The following is a 14,966-nucleotide window of genomic DNA, read 5'->3' as shown; positions in this document are numbered from 1 at the left end:
TATCCATTTTGTTTAGTACTATAGTACAATGCATGTGTAGGAATAATGGACTCTGGGGTCTGTAAACTCCTACCCAATACGTCTCTCAAGGCCAATCATTTATCATATGCTCTTTTACTTTTTTCTGATGTGTATCATCTTCCATGGCTTCTATTCACTCCCTTTTCGTTATTGTTTTTTCTGCATTTTTATTATCAGACAACCAAGCCACTAGATTGTCGTCCTCATTACTCTAGTTGATCTCATCTATGTGCATCCGTGCAGTGCATATTAGTCTGTTAACTCTTAAATTGATACTCTTGCAGTTTACAAGCTAGCCTAGCCACTCTCATTGAAACTTTACCAGTGCCTCCAATCTCCAGAATGGTTACCAATGATTTATAGTCAAAGCGTATTACAATAGGAAGCTTTTAAATGTATTCACCAAACATACACAGGCCAATAACTCAGCGCTGTGTGACGGAGCATCTCAACTCTGGTAATCTCAATGTGAGTGGTGCAAATGTAAAGGTACAGTTTTCTTGCTCTGAATTTTGACTAATCACATACCCTAACCAATTTGGCTCGCATCAATAGTTTAAATGGACTGCACAGTTACACTGAATGATTTTAGGGATGTTGTAGACTGAAGCTCTTTTTCCAACTCTCTCATACTGTTTTTGCTCTTAGCACTCTCAAAATCAACACCAACGTTAACCTTTCTTCTCAGAAATTGTTAGTTAACTTCGAATGTACCTCAGTCATTTCTAAGAACGATGCCAACTCCTTGTCTGTGGGAATCAGCAATTCAGAAATTGATGAAACTATTGATGGTTTCGGATGAACACCACTTTCCCCTAATAACAGAACCTAACTGTTCAACACTAGACCTCTAAAATTGTCACTTGTTCTTTTGTAATGTTAGTTCAGTCTCACAGACCGTTTGCAACAGCTTCCCGGGGATTCTGTTGTGATAGTCTAGTGTCTCTCTGTAGATAAGAACATCATAATGAAAGGTTTAGGCGCCTCCCATTCCAGTGAAGAGCCTAGTCATTATCAACTGAAATACTGCCACACTGAACTCAAGCCGAAAGGCATTCTACAGAATGTATATGCCCCTTCTGGTGTATCAAAGGCTGCGTAACCTCTGAAATCTTTGTGTATTACAATCGGGTGATACACCAAGCTGCACTCCAATGAAGTAAAGGTTTTTCCATAGTCCAATGTCCTCACTATTTTGTTCATTAATGGCAAAGGTTGTCAGTTTGCCAGAACATGTCTGTTCAACTGGAGCAGACTGATATGCAGACTGTTTGGTTTTAACCGCAGGTGACGTCCATTATGATTCAGTCAGTGGTATTATGACTCCAGATCGGCACAGCTGATACAGTATTTCTTTGACCTCTGTATGTGCTGAAAGTAGAATATTCCTTACTTTTTGCCTAACTGATTGAGCATTGTCCTTTAGGCAACTTAGTCCTTGATTGAGCACTGTGTTATAAATTGTTGTATCTCTAGAATGCTGAACACCTATTGTAATTTACAATGGATTGTTAATATTTTAGTGGTTCTTTTAAGTTGGGACTCATAAGTTTCCTATGAAATTATCATACTTTGTGATCCCCTCCTTGGACATTTACCGTTGTCTTATTAACTGTGATGTTGCATCTTGGTTGGTTTCCATTTTCGTCTTTTTATGTAATTGGCAACAATAACAGTGTTCCAAATGTTCATTGGCTTCCAGTAGATTACCATCATCTTCTGCTGCATATACCTTCTAATCATGTACCTCTGTACACAAACTTGCCAAGTTTCCTTTCTTTCCGCCATTTTTGCATATAATTCCAAAAGCTGTACAGGTTTTCGATTATGCTGAATGATTTGATGATCTGTACCTGAAATATGCTGCTTTTGGTAGTAGAATATCTTTTTCTTTTGTTAATTTGCTTGAGCAGTTCTTAGTTTCTCTTCTCTTGTTGCTCATATTATTTTCGTATGTTCTATCTTAGGTTTTCATAAGAACTTTATTCCCTTGGCCAATCTTTTAATGCTTTTGCTTGTAGTTGAACAAATACTTTCCTTGAGTAACACTCTTTCTGTTAGAGACCCTAACCACAGGTTCCTCACTTTCTGAGTATCAGTCTAGATCTGGAAAAATCTTGACAGTACCCCTGTGTACTGGTAGGTGGCGTCCTGTGTCTCAGCAGTGACCTCATTCTGCTCGGGAAGTGAAATGCTAGATCTAGATGACACCCATGCATGCTGACTTCACTAGCTTTCTGGGCTAACCATGCTCTTATTCAGAGCCATCAGATTGTTAGTGACTAGTGTGCAAATCTCTCATTTAGGACCCTTTTTTTTTTTTTTAAAGGAAATGCGTGCAGTACACAGATTTGGGAGGATGGGTGGGTTGGTGTAGAATCTGTTGTTAGTCTTTACCAGAAACAACGTTACCAAAGATAAGTATAGACCTCTAACCGCCGATTCCTCACCTTTTTGAATAGATACCAAAGCAGTACATCCCCAGAGGTGGGTCTGTGAACAGGCTCACTCCAAAAAATCCTTCAGGATGGAATGGGCAAAGTGCCTCGCTGCCCAGACAGTAGTGTTTCATGAACATATGGAGTGATGCCCATGTAGCCGCCTGACAGATGTGTAGAACAAGCACTCCTTGTGCAATAACAACATGCTCTATGCTGTAATCCTCTGGAGGCCACAAGTTAGATACAGCCTTTCAAGGTTTGAGTTAAACCTTCAGTCTACCCCCTCCCCAGTACCCCTCACCCCGGATGCAAACATTGTAGTATAGAGGGCGTCTTGGCATAGGAACACTTATTCCCTGAGGTAGAATTACTTGCTGCAGGAAAGTAGGATCTGCTTTCATGATTAGCCACAGTTTTTGCTGGTTTCGGTATGTTTTTTGACTAGTCTGACAGCCAGTCAGTGCACTTCTTCCCTAAATTGACCATAGAAAGTACTTCTATACCTCCATAATTGGCTACTGGTGTACTCTTGCAAGTCCCTAGTATATGGTACTTAGGTACGGAGGGCATAGTTACACCAGGCGTCTCCCATGGTCTGCAGCATGTATTGTGCCACCCATGAGAGGCTTCTCAAACTGTGACTACAGACCTGTTATTGCAGCCTGTGTGAGTGGGTGCTAGCACCCCTCACGCAGATATAAGTTTTCGTATTTCTGAGGTCACTGCACTTAAAACCTATAACTCACCCCTCTGGTTGGTCTTTCAGTCCTGAAGGCAGGGTGCTTGGTTATAAGTGTTCGGGATAGGACAACTCTACAAACCCCGGAGTCGATTCTCCAGGCTTTGTGAGTGTGGTCAGCCATTTTCATACATATAGTGGACATCAGGGAGGTGTGACCATCTTCCATACTGAAGACCTGAGGGCAATTAAGCATTTGTAAGTAAATTCACGCCGGTCTACACCTCTTAAAATGTTATCTTCTTAGGATAGGAAATGTTTTTTGCTCTTTGCCTCTGCCATAATTTGCCTTTGCAGGTAAGTATTTTCCAGGCAGAATCACCTTCGACCTCAAGTTTTCTATCCCAGTGCTGCCTGATGGTAGCAAAGGCTGGACAAGGCCCTCTCGAATGCTAAGATAGAACTGTGTGTGATCAATTCATAATGGCCTTCTTAATTTCTTCTGATATTGGTGTAAAGGGCTCATCTAATTCTGTCAACGTTTTCAAGAACCTCTTGTATGGTTGCACTCTTTGGCCTGTAAGCCAGTATAGGCCAGATCAGCAACATTGCAAATTAGCAAGTATGTTGCCTGACTTCTATTCCTTCTATCCAAGTCGATCCACAGAAGTGTGGGATACTACTGGTTTGAGCTAGAATGTCCCCTTCATGGTGTTACAGCTGTGTTCCCCCTGCCTTGAATGTCCAACTGCAAGTATATGGTATCCTGATTTTCAACCTAGACCTATGCTAATCCAGTATGTGGGCATAGGCTTAGGCGTGTCCTTTGACATGAGAGAGGTTCTGGTCCTGGAGAGGCGCACAAAGCGTGTTTTCTTTAAATAGACCATGGACTATTGTCCCGGTCATGTGTATTCTACGTAACCTGATGGTGGTAGCGTACCTTGTTTTATGAACCTGTAGCTGCAACAAGACCGGTTATATATCTTGTCATGGAAGTGGAAACCTAATGGCCCAGTCATGTAAAGTTACGGTGCTACACCCTAAACCAGGACCTTGCGTTACCATCTCCATCCATGTTTGTGTGTGACCTGCATGATGCATAAATCGTGTGTATGAGAGAACCTAAGCAGTAGAAGTCTGCGGGTTCCCTTTCGAATCCCCTGACTTGTTTGTGTGTGCGAGGTGAAGCTGTTTTCACACCTAGTTGAAGGGTACTGCTGACATATCTGAAGCTGATGGGAGAAGACCTAGACACTGTAGTGGGGAAAGAGAAGCTGGGCTTCCTTTTAGAAATTCAGTTTGTTCTTTTTGCTGTAGGAACTGCTGATGAGTGTTCTGAGCACTGCCATTTGGTAGGGAGTGAAGGGTGGGACTTAAGTCTTGTACAGAGTGTGAAGGGTCCTTTAGGTGAGGCCAGCTGTTTGTCTGTCTTCATTATCATTAAGTGTGGCTTTTGATAACCAGGTGCAGAATGCTCACACCTCTTTGTGTCTCTGTTGTGGGCACTCCAGCTGTGAGGAGCATCACTCTCTGAAGGCTGAGTCTGGAAGACAAAGTTCATAGAGTATGCTGCTCATATCCAAAACCAAGGGAAACACTAGTAGTGCGTCTGGGTCGATAAGTGGATGGTGAGTATGTTTTAGGTCGAGCCTAGCGGCAGCGCGCAGGCATGCTGTATTAGGAAATGCACTAGAAGCCCTGCTCATATTTTCAATTGGCTTGTGCCATTGTCCTTCGTGAACGCTGGCTTCTGATTCATTATGAGGCTCGTTAGTCCCTCCTTTGTACCTGCTTGTCTTCTTCAGTTACCGCCCATAAGGACTGGACCTTTTACTGGTGTGCTTACATGCTGTGCTTTATAAGTTGGAGAGCACTATTTTCCTTAATGTTTTTCCCCTGTTTCATACACGACATCCAGCACGCCTGCTACTGTATTTATTTAAATTACTACGCACGGTCCGCTTTAACTATAGCGGCCGCACTTATTCACTTATTTAATTTACGGCACGGTCCACTTTCAGTTTAGCGGCTCCGCTTGCTTATTTATTTAATTAATTAATAGCGCGGCCCACTTTCACTTCAGCGGCCGCGTGCAATGTATCTTAATTGACTAATTTTAACTTTGTGTGAAAGCGCACCATATGCTCTTTCACTTTAATATTCTCTGTGCTCCCTTGTTTAGATGCTGCTCTTAACCTGAATACCCTGAAAGGCGTCTAAATAAATGGGCGTGGCCAATATTAAAGTGCTCTTGCATTTGCGAGAGTTTGAGCTATTGGCATTAAAAATAACAATGCCTTTTATATAGTGTTTGGTTTAAAACACATAGCTAAAAGGCATTGTCATTTACAATGCCAATCGCTTAAACGCTCGCAAAAGCGAGACCTATTGCATTGAAAATGTTTAATATGGAGGAAGAGCACTCACCCACCAACAGAGGTGGCATGCTTCATCTAGGGGCAGCTCCTCGTTGAGCTGGCGCTGCAGTGCCCAACAGGCCTCTAAGAAGAGTTTCTTTGACGGAGTTCTTCTACTTGTTTTGTCATTCATGGAGGTCTGTGTAGGTAGAGAGCTAATTTGAGAAGTGTAGATTGGTGAAGTATAAATTAAATAAGGAGCCCCACTAAGATTGCTTTTATTCTGGGGCCCTTGTTAGTGGATTAAAAACAAAGTGGAATATATAAGGAAATAATGTTCCTTACTATTCTCTAGTTAGTCAGAGAAGATCTATGGCAATTCATCAGGATCCTTGTAATCTAATCTACATACTGTGGGATCAAAACTCAATTTGAAGTGTGTACCCTGAGTAATAATCCACCAAGGATGTGTTCCAAAGTTTGTTCTACCTCTTTCTATTCGTAGAGATAATCCACAACATAAAACGGACTTAATTCCCTCTAAAATTAGACCCCTTAGGATTCACAGGATCGCTTAACCATTTAATGATAGTTTAAACACGCTTGTGGACAATGCCAGAATCCTACCCCATTTCTGCGGTTCCGAATATGTTCACAGTTTAGGGGGCGATTCCGATCTCGCTGGGAGAAGGCTCCGTCCGACTCGGATCCAGAGGGCTTTCTGACCGACTCGTGCACCGGGGCTCCGAGCCCCCGAGTACGATGTGAACAAGCAATGATGGACACGGGTCGCTCGGAGCCCCATTGAAGTCAATGAGAGCCTGTTGTACGACTCGTACATAGGCTCCCATTGATGAAAAAGGTACGTTGCGCACAAAGGCGCCCCCTGTAGTGGGGATGCTTCTGTGCCACTCGCACCGTACATGCAAGTGTAGGGGAGATCCTTGGGTTTCCCCCTGTGATTGACTCGTAAGGCTACGGGTGAAGTTGGGTCCGGCGCGTATCCCCGAAGTCCGCTTCCCGGAGCGTTTACATGTCGGAGGCTCCGACTCAATGCAGCTGTCCGAATCGTGCATCATACTGGCTCGGTCGGAAATCGCCTCCATTGCACGGCACTGTTTGCTTACGGACGAGGCGTATGGAGCGGTTCGGACCCGGAAACGATTCGGTCGGCGATTTCGCGTTTCTCGCATCGTACTTGCTCACTTATACAGCTGTATGAGTCGGATGGAAAATACGCGTACGGCTCATACTTTTGCAGGCCGGATCGCGTTCGGACCTTTCCGAGCGAGATCGGAATCGGCCCCATTGTGTCACAGCTCCATTGTGTAGCCAATTGATTGATAAATTATAATAAAGCATTTTAACGTGTGTGATGTTGACTACCAGCCCATGTGTGACCTGTATGACTAAAGGAAGCACATTTTCCTTGTGTTTCCTCTGATGCCCTGACCTTAAGCTTGATATTCATGACCCAGCGCTGTTGAAACATTATTAAAGAGAACTGGCACTAATGCTCTACTTCCTCTGGTAGTATTCCGCAATCAAGGTGAATTCCAAAATAAAGGAGGCTAGCCTGCAGAGATCTTGCTGACGAAACTTCATTTGAAGAAATGCCATAATGATGGAATACCTTTCCCACAAAAATGTTATGTTTTCATGAAAAGGAATGATGGGTGAGGGGTTGAATCTTTGATCTTGGGGAAAAAGCATCTTACAATATCTAACAGAATAGGAATTGTAAAAATTATTTTTAATTAAAAAAAAAAAAAGAGCGGGTGGTAATCTTGATTTTATTTATACCACGACCTTCTAGTTAAAGAAGATAGGATGGTGATACAGGGGGAAAAAGGGAAGCAAAGAAAAAACTGAAGGTAGGAAGGTAAATGAGGGTGGGAATTGAGATTGGGGTATGTTAGATCAGTTGGGAAGTTGCGAGGGAGATCTAGTTTAAATAGTATGCTGGGGAGGGGAGGTGGAAGAACCCAAGAGTGTTGAAGGCAGGGGATGGGGAAAAGTAGGTGAAGCCCCCTTCCACCCTTCTTTAATAAGAACACCCAAAAAATGAAGAGAGGGAGAACCACAACCCTTTAAAAACTGGGTAGAAAAACCAGCAAATATTGGACTTTCACCAGGCTGGTTTTGTGAAACCGGTGAAAGACATTTTTGGTGGAAAAAATGCAGCATAACTGTTGAGATAAATTCTACAGAACCAGTTTCTTTATGTATTTATTTATTTATTTATAAAGCTTTATTTAGCGCGAACATGACCACTGAGGGTATCGGAGCGCTTTACAGATAATGCAGCAAGGAAGGGTATAGGCAAACATACATAGTCAACAGAGGGAAATGTACAAAAGATTAATAAAAATGTCCAACAGTCACGCGAGCAAAACCTCTGAGCTACAAGCCGCGGCTCAGGACCCCAGGTCAAGTGGGGAAGGCGGACTGAGGCAAATATTTCTTCAAGAGTCCTTTAACTTCCATTTTGAAGTGGACAGTGGAAGGGATCACCCTGACTTCGGGGGGGGGGGGGGGGGAGTTCCAGATCCTCGGCACCATGCCTGAGAAGGCACGATTGTAAGTCTCTTTTTCTTGAATTTTTATGGTTTGAGTAGGAGGGTGCTGGCACTTCTGGAGGCTCTTGTACCACAAGAGAGCTGAAGTTTCTGAGCGAGGTAAAGCAGGGTCTTGAAGAGTTTTGTTAGAATCGCGTTGAACCTCGCCAGAAACTCCTCTGGGTATTCACTCTGTTAACAAGAGTCGAACACTCTGTTTAGTTGCTCCAGTAGCAGTTCACTGGGTTCATAAATGCAGAGGATCTCTGTGATTCAGACATTCCTACATTATGTACAGTAAAATAAATGCTCCATATCCCCGCTGGACAGTTGTTTTTGTTTCGCTATTGTTGTCCCACATCATCTACATACTGGGGACCTGGATATTAAGCAACATGGGTACCACATATAATCCAACCTGCTGGAAATGCAGGGCCTGACCTCCACAATATGGGACATGGGAATAGATCTTTTGGAAAAGGACTAAGAGATGACACAGTGGCATTGTAAATGTGTGTCCCATGATGCTATAATTAGTGTTTATACAATTTAATTATCTACTCCGCACTCGCCTTACCCCGACTTGGCTCCTGAAGATTTAGATCACACAGGTGAGCAGATGTTCAAGAGGATGATTCTTCAAGCCAACTTTATACTTTGGCTGTGGTATTGCTTTCAACCTTTCTGGGAGCAGGTTACCAACATGCTCTCCACGTTAATTGGGAGGTCGAAACTAGGCAAGGTGGAGACCACCTTGTCTGATTTTGTCTTCAGAGAAAAGTGAGAAACAATATGCCTCTAGACCTGGGATCAGTACTAACCAAATGTAGAGTAATTATGTGAAACGTCAATGAGGGCACTCCATTTCAGAGGTGGTTATCATGTTTAAATATGTTAGAGCCATGACATCAAAGCCCTTATTACATCTTACTACAAGTGGTGGCAATAATTTGGACTATATACTGACTGAGGCACTCCAGTGATAAGCCACCATGATTGTCGGGGCACAAGGTAAGGATTATTTAATTAGCTTGATAGCCTGAATGGTTAAATGGTATTGCTTTAAAAGATGTGGGAATGATGCTAGCCCAACTACGTTGGTTGGTGAGTAGTTCAAGAGGCATGTTCCAGTGTCGGGATGTTCGTGCACACTTGAGTCTTCTGCAGTAGTGTCTTTTTAGAGACACTTATTATAAGCCAGCCTAGTACAGATTATACATAACAAAACAGTAGCAAATATCACAATTATAAAGACAGTAGCAAAAATAAAGTGCAAAAAATGAAGAATGCTAACATGGTTTCAGTTGGTGCTTTTACTCCTGGAAAGCCCTGGCACTAATCGGCGTTGATTATAAAAATGTGTTGTTGCAAGACGTGGAGTTCAGAAGCAGCATATGTAATGCCCAGGGCACAAATCCCCAAGCTGCCACAACCTTGTTGTAGGCTGTACCTATTAGATGTTCCTGGAGAGATGCTTCTTCGCGGAGCGAATTGATCCTTTCTGCGTAAGCATTATATCCTATAATTGGCCTTTTTGTAGGGGGAGCATAAGAAGGTGTCCTTGTGGTATTGACGAGTCCAGAGAACAAAACGTGTGAAAAACACAAGCTAGCGCAGGATTTATGACCTCTTGTATGCATTACACACTTTATAAGTAAAAATGGCACAATCATTCGCAAACGATACAATATGCTTGTGTTGTGCCTACATAAAAGGAAGTCGCACAGCATAAAAACTTGTTCTAGTCCTAACATGTCTGTATGTGTGTATGCATGTGGTATTTGTGTAGTGCAGACCCTGATGAAATGAGGCGGAGTGCTGTACAGTGTCAAAGGGAAAGATGCAGTCAGCAGTGATTGAAGGGGCAGCTGGTTTGTAAGAGTCAGATTGGACGGTTACTTATCGTTCTCTAAAGAAGTGTGCCTTCAGTCCTTTCCTAAATTGAAGAAGAGTTGGTGTAGTTGATTCAGGGATGACGTTCTAGGCCGGGGTGCATAGATGAACAAGCATTTACAATGCAATGGTCTCGGCATTGTTAAAGTTACAGCTATTGGCATTGCTCATGACATTATTTTTGTTTGTTTTTGTTTTTAAAACATTTAAAGAAACGGCATCGTTATTTACAATGTCAATAGCTTAATCACTCTCAAATGCGAGACCTATTGCATTTACACCCACACACAGAGCCACACACACAAAGCCACCCACACACACAGAGCCACCCACACAGAGCCACCTACACAGAGCTATTCACATAGAGCAACCCACACACAAATAGAGCCACCCACACAGTGCCACCTACACACACACAGAGTTATCCACACACAGACAGAGCCACCCACGCATAGATCCACCTACAAAAAAAGTGGGAGAGAGGTGAGGGGGGCGAGAGAGAGAGAGTGTTACGACTCGGAAGATAGGACGATCAAACGCACGCAGGGTTAACTTGGCCCTAACCCACCAAGAGTCTGTAATCGATAATCAATCACACTGCTGGACAGTTAGAGAGAAAAACCCACAGCTCAGCGATCAAAGCCGGGGAGGGAGGAAGGCTGGCGAGGAGAGGGCGTGGAGGGGTGCAATTGAACCGGAAAACCAATATTTTGCACTCTAGTTTGCGCCAGAAATAACGCCAGCGGCGCAACCCCAGCTGTTTGCAGCCCGGGGCGCACGCTCTATGGTCTCGTCCGGAAACTTCCCTCCGTCAATCTACAATCTGCTTTTTAAAACTGTTTTTGTTTTTCTTGAACAGACGACTTATTTTTGCCATTATCTGGACAGAAACCTCACGTTCCCTGGGCGCGTAAATGGAGTGGGGGCTGCAGTGGAGGGGCACCATTACCGATTCTCCCACCAGTAATTATTCTTAAGACATTCTGGACGCCTTCTTTTTTGCACAAACTTCCCACGCTTTCTAACTAACGAAAAGAGGTATTGTTAACATACGTACGCCTGTGAAATCACGTCATGCATGTAATCCCTCAAACCTGAAGGGTGCCCGGCTCCACCTTGTACAGAGGGTCACCTGGCAGTACGGGAGTTCGGACCTGGGGAACATACTTTGCTTCCCTACTAAAGGGACGGCGCTCTCTACCTTCTCCCCGAGTTACCTTAGCGGCTGCCACACTCAGAGTGGTACAGGCGCTGTGCCTCCTGAGCCCCGCCGAGACCCGGCAGCATAGCATGGAGGCCGCCATCTCTGCTGCACTCAGCACAGCGCGCATGGTGGACGGGGATGACGCCATGAACACCACCATCTTTATCCGAGGTCAAGCAGAAATGCCTCGGCGAAACGCAGCGTCATTTTCGGATTCGGGGCGTGTTTTTCTTTCTCTCCTCTTCCCATTGGCTGGAATGTTTACATTCCAGAGGAGAGAAAGAAACTAAAAAACACGCCCCCGAATCCGAAAAAGACGGGGCTTAAATGGACAGACTCCCCTCTCCTCCAATGGCTGGCCTCCGTTTAGGAAGCCAGCCAATGGAGAAGAGGGGCGGGTTCAAGCCCCACTACTAAAAAACATTAAATCTCGCAAGGGAGACTGCGCAAGCGCAGCCTTCGCTAGCCGAGACATAAAAAGGCCTGTGGACTGTTTTTTTAGGTTCAGCCCTACATCAGAGTTCAAGGGTTACAGGCGAGAAGTCATACATCGGTTCTACATGATACTGAGGCAAAACAAACTTGATGAAACTAGTTCTCATGACACCTTTTTTAGGTCTCGCCTGAGCCAGGCATGCATTGCTCTGGCGAGACTTTTAGTAAGTGGGCTTTAAAAAGCTCACCACGCACTTTTTGTGTGGTCTAAAGCGTGTGGTTACGCGCACAGTTACGCGCACAGGCGCCATCTGGCTTCATTAAGCGCATCGCTCGGGGGCACCCTTACAGCGTGCGCACATCGCACACTACTCACCAGACGTGCCTCCTTGTTTTTCTTCTATCTGCCAACAGAATGATGGGACGAGGAGTGTGGCTCCTGTGGGCTGTGGTTACTGATGGTGTCTTTGCCGCCCAATGTATCAGCTGGGCAGGGGTGTCAGCTGGCATGTCTCCCTGCATGCTAGGCTTGCGGGTAGACGTGCAGAGTGGTTTTCTTTCATGGGCATTTGGAATCCTGTTATTTACCAGTACAGTGTTTGAGTGCGGGGAAGTCTTTTCGCCCGACTTCCGGTTTGGACCGGCCGCGACTACGCATGTGCGCCATACAGGGAGGCACGCATGCTATTCTTTCTGTAGTGCAGCTGCTTCAAGTGTGTGGCTTCTCCCTGCCTGCTGAGCTGGCAGTGAGACACGCACGGGGGCTACAATATTCTTGATGATGATGTCACAGGATTACAGTGCGGCCAGAGGACTGCTTGGTCGCGTTGTCGTTTTTGGCTGTTTGACACGATTGAGTGACTTGTGCCTGGCTTGGGGGAGCGGATTGTGTCCAGTGCATGCACGCCACACTAGGAGTTCAAGCATGCACAAGCCTGTGTCGGCTTCATCGCGGTGATTCTGGCAATGATGAAGGGCCTTAAATACTGGCTCCAGGATAGAGTGCCGCATAGCGGTTTCATTCTGTTTTTTTATTGCTGAGATATCATTGCAAATAACATGTTTAAAATCGGTGGCTGCGATTGCTGCCTGAGGTGGTAGTAGGGGGCGGGCGGGGCCTGGACCAGGAGCGCCGAGCCTTTAAGGTGCGACCAGTGGGAGCCCATAATGTGCAGCTAATGTGCTAAGTATACGAGGCGTCTCGTTGCGGTGCTCATTATATGCAGACCCATGGGAGCTACAGGACTTTTCGAGAGCAGAGCCATCCAGGAGTGGCCCACGTCCAGACCAGCGACTCCTCAGACGCATGCTTTTATTATCTGGATTTTCGCGCACTGCGCGAGGCGACTGCTCAAGTCTCTGCTACCCCGATCTTTCTTTAATCTCAGTTGATGAATGACAATGTATGCTTTTAAACTGTGTATATGGCTTGTATATTTGCATACAAAATACGCATCTCCGAATGTCAGTTTGTGTAACTAGCTAAATCCTGCACACCAACCAGTTCGTTCCCCAGCAGGACCAGTTTAACCATTTCATCCTTGCGAAGTCGCTCAGTTTCTTACCATTGGTATTAAAAGCTTCCATTTACCGCGATTCTAAAGTGAATACTGTGGTAATAAGCGCTCTTTACAAGATAGTGCATGTAACGTGAATAGACCGCATTCACTGACCCTACATTTCTCCTAGGGGCGACCTTCGGTCACGGGTCCGACTGTACGGTTCAGCAATTCTCAGCGTAATAGACAAGATTTTCCGCAACACTTAACCCCAGAGACTGTGGCTGATTCTAGACTCTTAACTAATAGGTGATAACTCCCATCAAAGAAATAATGGTGTTTAAAACTTCTTTATGCGCTTTTATATGGTGCGAACTTCACCCGAAGGTGACAGAGAACTTTACAATAGAATCAGTTTTAAGTAAGGACTTCAAAGTACACGAATAACATAAAAGATACAAACAGATAAACCTTAGATTCACATAAGAATGGTAGTAAGTACAAAAGTCTACTACAGATGCTAGTGGTTAAAGTTACATATATACAAGTTACAAATTCACTCAAGGTTACATTTTAAAACCAGCATTTGCAATGCAATAGGTCTGTCTCACAGTTACGAGACTTTCAGCTATTGGCATTGTAACTAATACCTTTTATTTATGGGGTTTTTTTAAAACAAAAAAAGGCATTATTATTTGCAATGTCAATCGCTCAAACTCGCGTAAATGCGAGACCTATTGCATTGCAAATGCTTGTTGTCTAATAGCTTCCACAACTTTTTCACTTTTAAGTGGCATTCACCAGGTTGATGAAACCAACCCAGTGAATGTCTTTCTTTGTGAACGTTCCCAAACAAAACTAGGATGTTTTTACCTCGGTTTCCCTTCTTTTTTTAATTCAAATATCAGTCTTTTTTGTTCTGGTTGTTAGAATCAATAAAAATTACATATTAAAAATCTACCACTCGAGAATGGAAATGGAGTACCAGTCCTAATCCTCTGGTATTACATACCAGCACCCCATCTACACATATGATCTACAATGCAAGATATGGCATCCACTGAGCCTCCCACATCCTGTATCTTCAAACCGCATCTGCTGGCGAGTGCTTTAAACACATCAAGCACACCCACTCCTAACGCAACGTAACCAACTTGGTTAACGTCACCAGCTGCATAACCTCTACCATTTTCGGAGAAGCGACTCTGATGCTGAGAAATGAATTGCGTTCTTGTAATCGGAACAAAAAAGCAAGAAGTGCACACGGAGGCGGTAAAAGAGAGGAGCTCAATAACCACATATTGAAGTTATTTAAATTACTTTATACTCTTCATGTCCCCTTTCTAGTATCTAACTGCTGTTCGAAGAACTGTCTCTTCCAGGAGCTCAAGATGTCCCTTCAGCAAGCAATCCTCTTTGTCTTGTGTCTGTTTTTACAAGGACAGAGGGCCAGTTCCCGGCTGTCAAGTTTGACAAGCTCTCTAAACTAGATTACCCTGTTCCGAGGTTATTGCTTGCTTTAGCCAGGGAGGCCTTCTGTCGTGGTTCACATTTAAGAAATGTCTTTATCTGTTTAAACACGTGTTTGAACAAGCTTTGGCAAAACCAGTGGGTCTCGCCTACAAGATATCTATTGGCCTTGTCAAGGTGTTTTTAGTCATATTGCACAACAGCGCGACTGCTGTGCAGGGTGATCTAAAGTAAGGGGGAAAACATTTTGGCACTGCTGAACAACATGACTGAAAAACGTTGACAAAGCCAATAGCTTTCTCATACGCGAAAACTAGTGCTTGCTATTCAGGCTTAACACCAGGGATTGAGGGTCTCCCAGTCTTTCACTAAGCAGGGCAAGAGTCGACCATTCTACTCAGTCCCA

The 14,966-nt window shown here is 44.2% G+C and overlaps 1 protein-coding gene across 1 annotated transcript in view; it reads left to right on the top strand.

Annotated features, from left to right (window-relative positions):
- Positions 1-14,966, top strand: part of LOC146855946 (YEATS domain-containing protein 4) — a 142,348-nt gene that overhangs the window by 31,942 nt on the left and 95,440 nt on the right. The gene's annotated exons all lie outside the window — the stretch shown is intronic.

This window comes from Triturus cristatus, chromosome 4_1, assembly GCF_964204655.1.
Source record: "Triturus cristatus chromosome 4_1, aTriCri1.1, whole genome shotgun sequence".
Classification (NCBI taxonomy): domain Eukaryota; kingdom Metazoa; phylum Chordata; class Amphibia; order Caudata; family Salamandridae; genus Triturus; species Triturus cristatus.
Note: the sequence above shows the minus strand (reverse complement) of the source record. Positions and strands in the feature narration are given on the sequence as shown.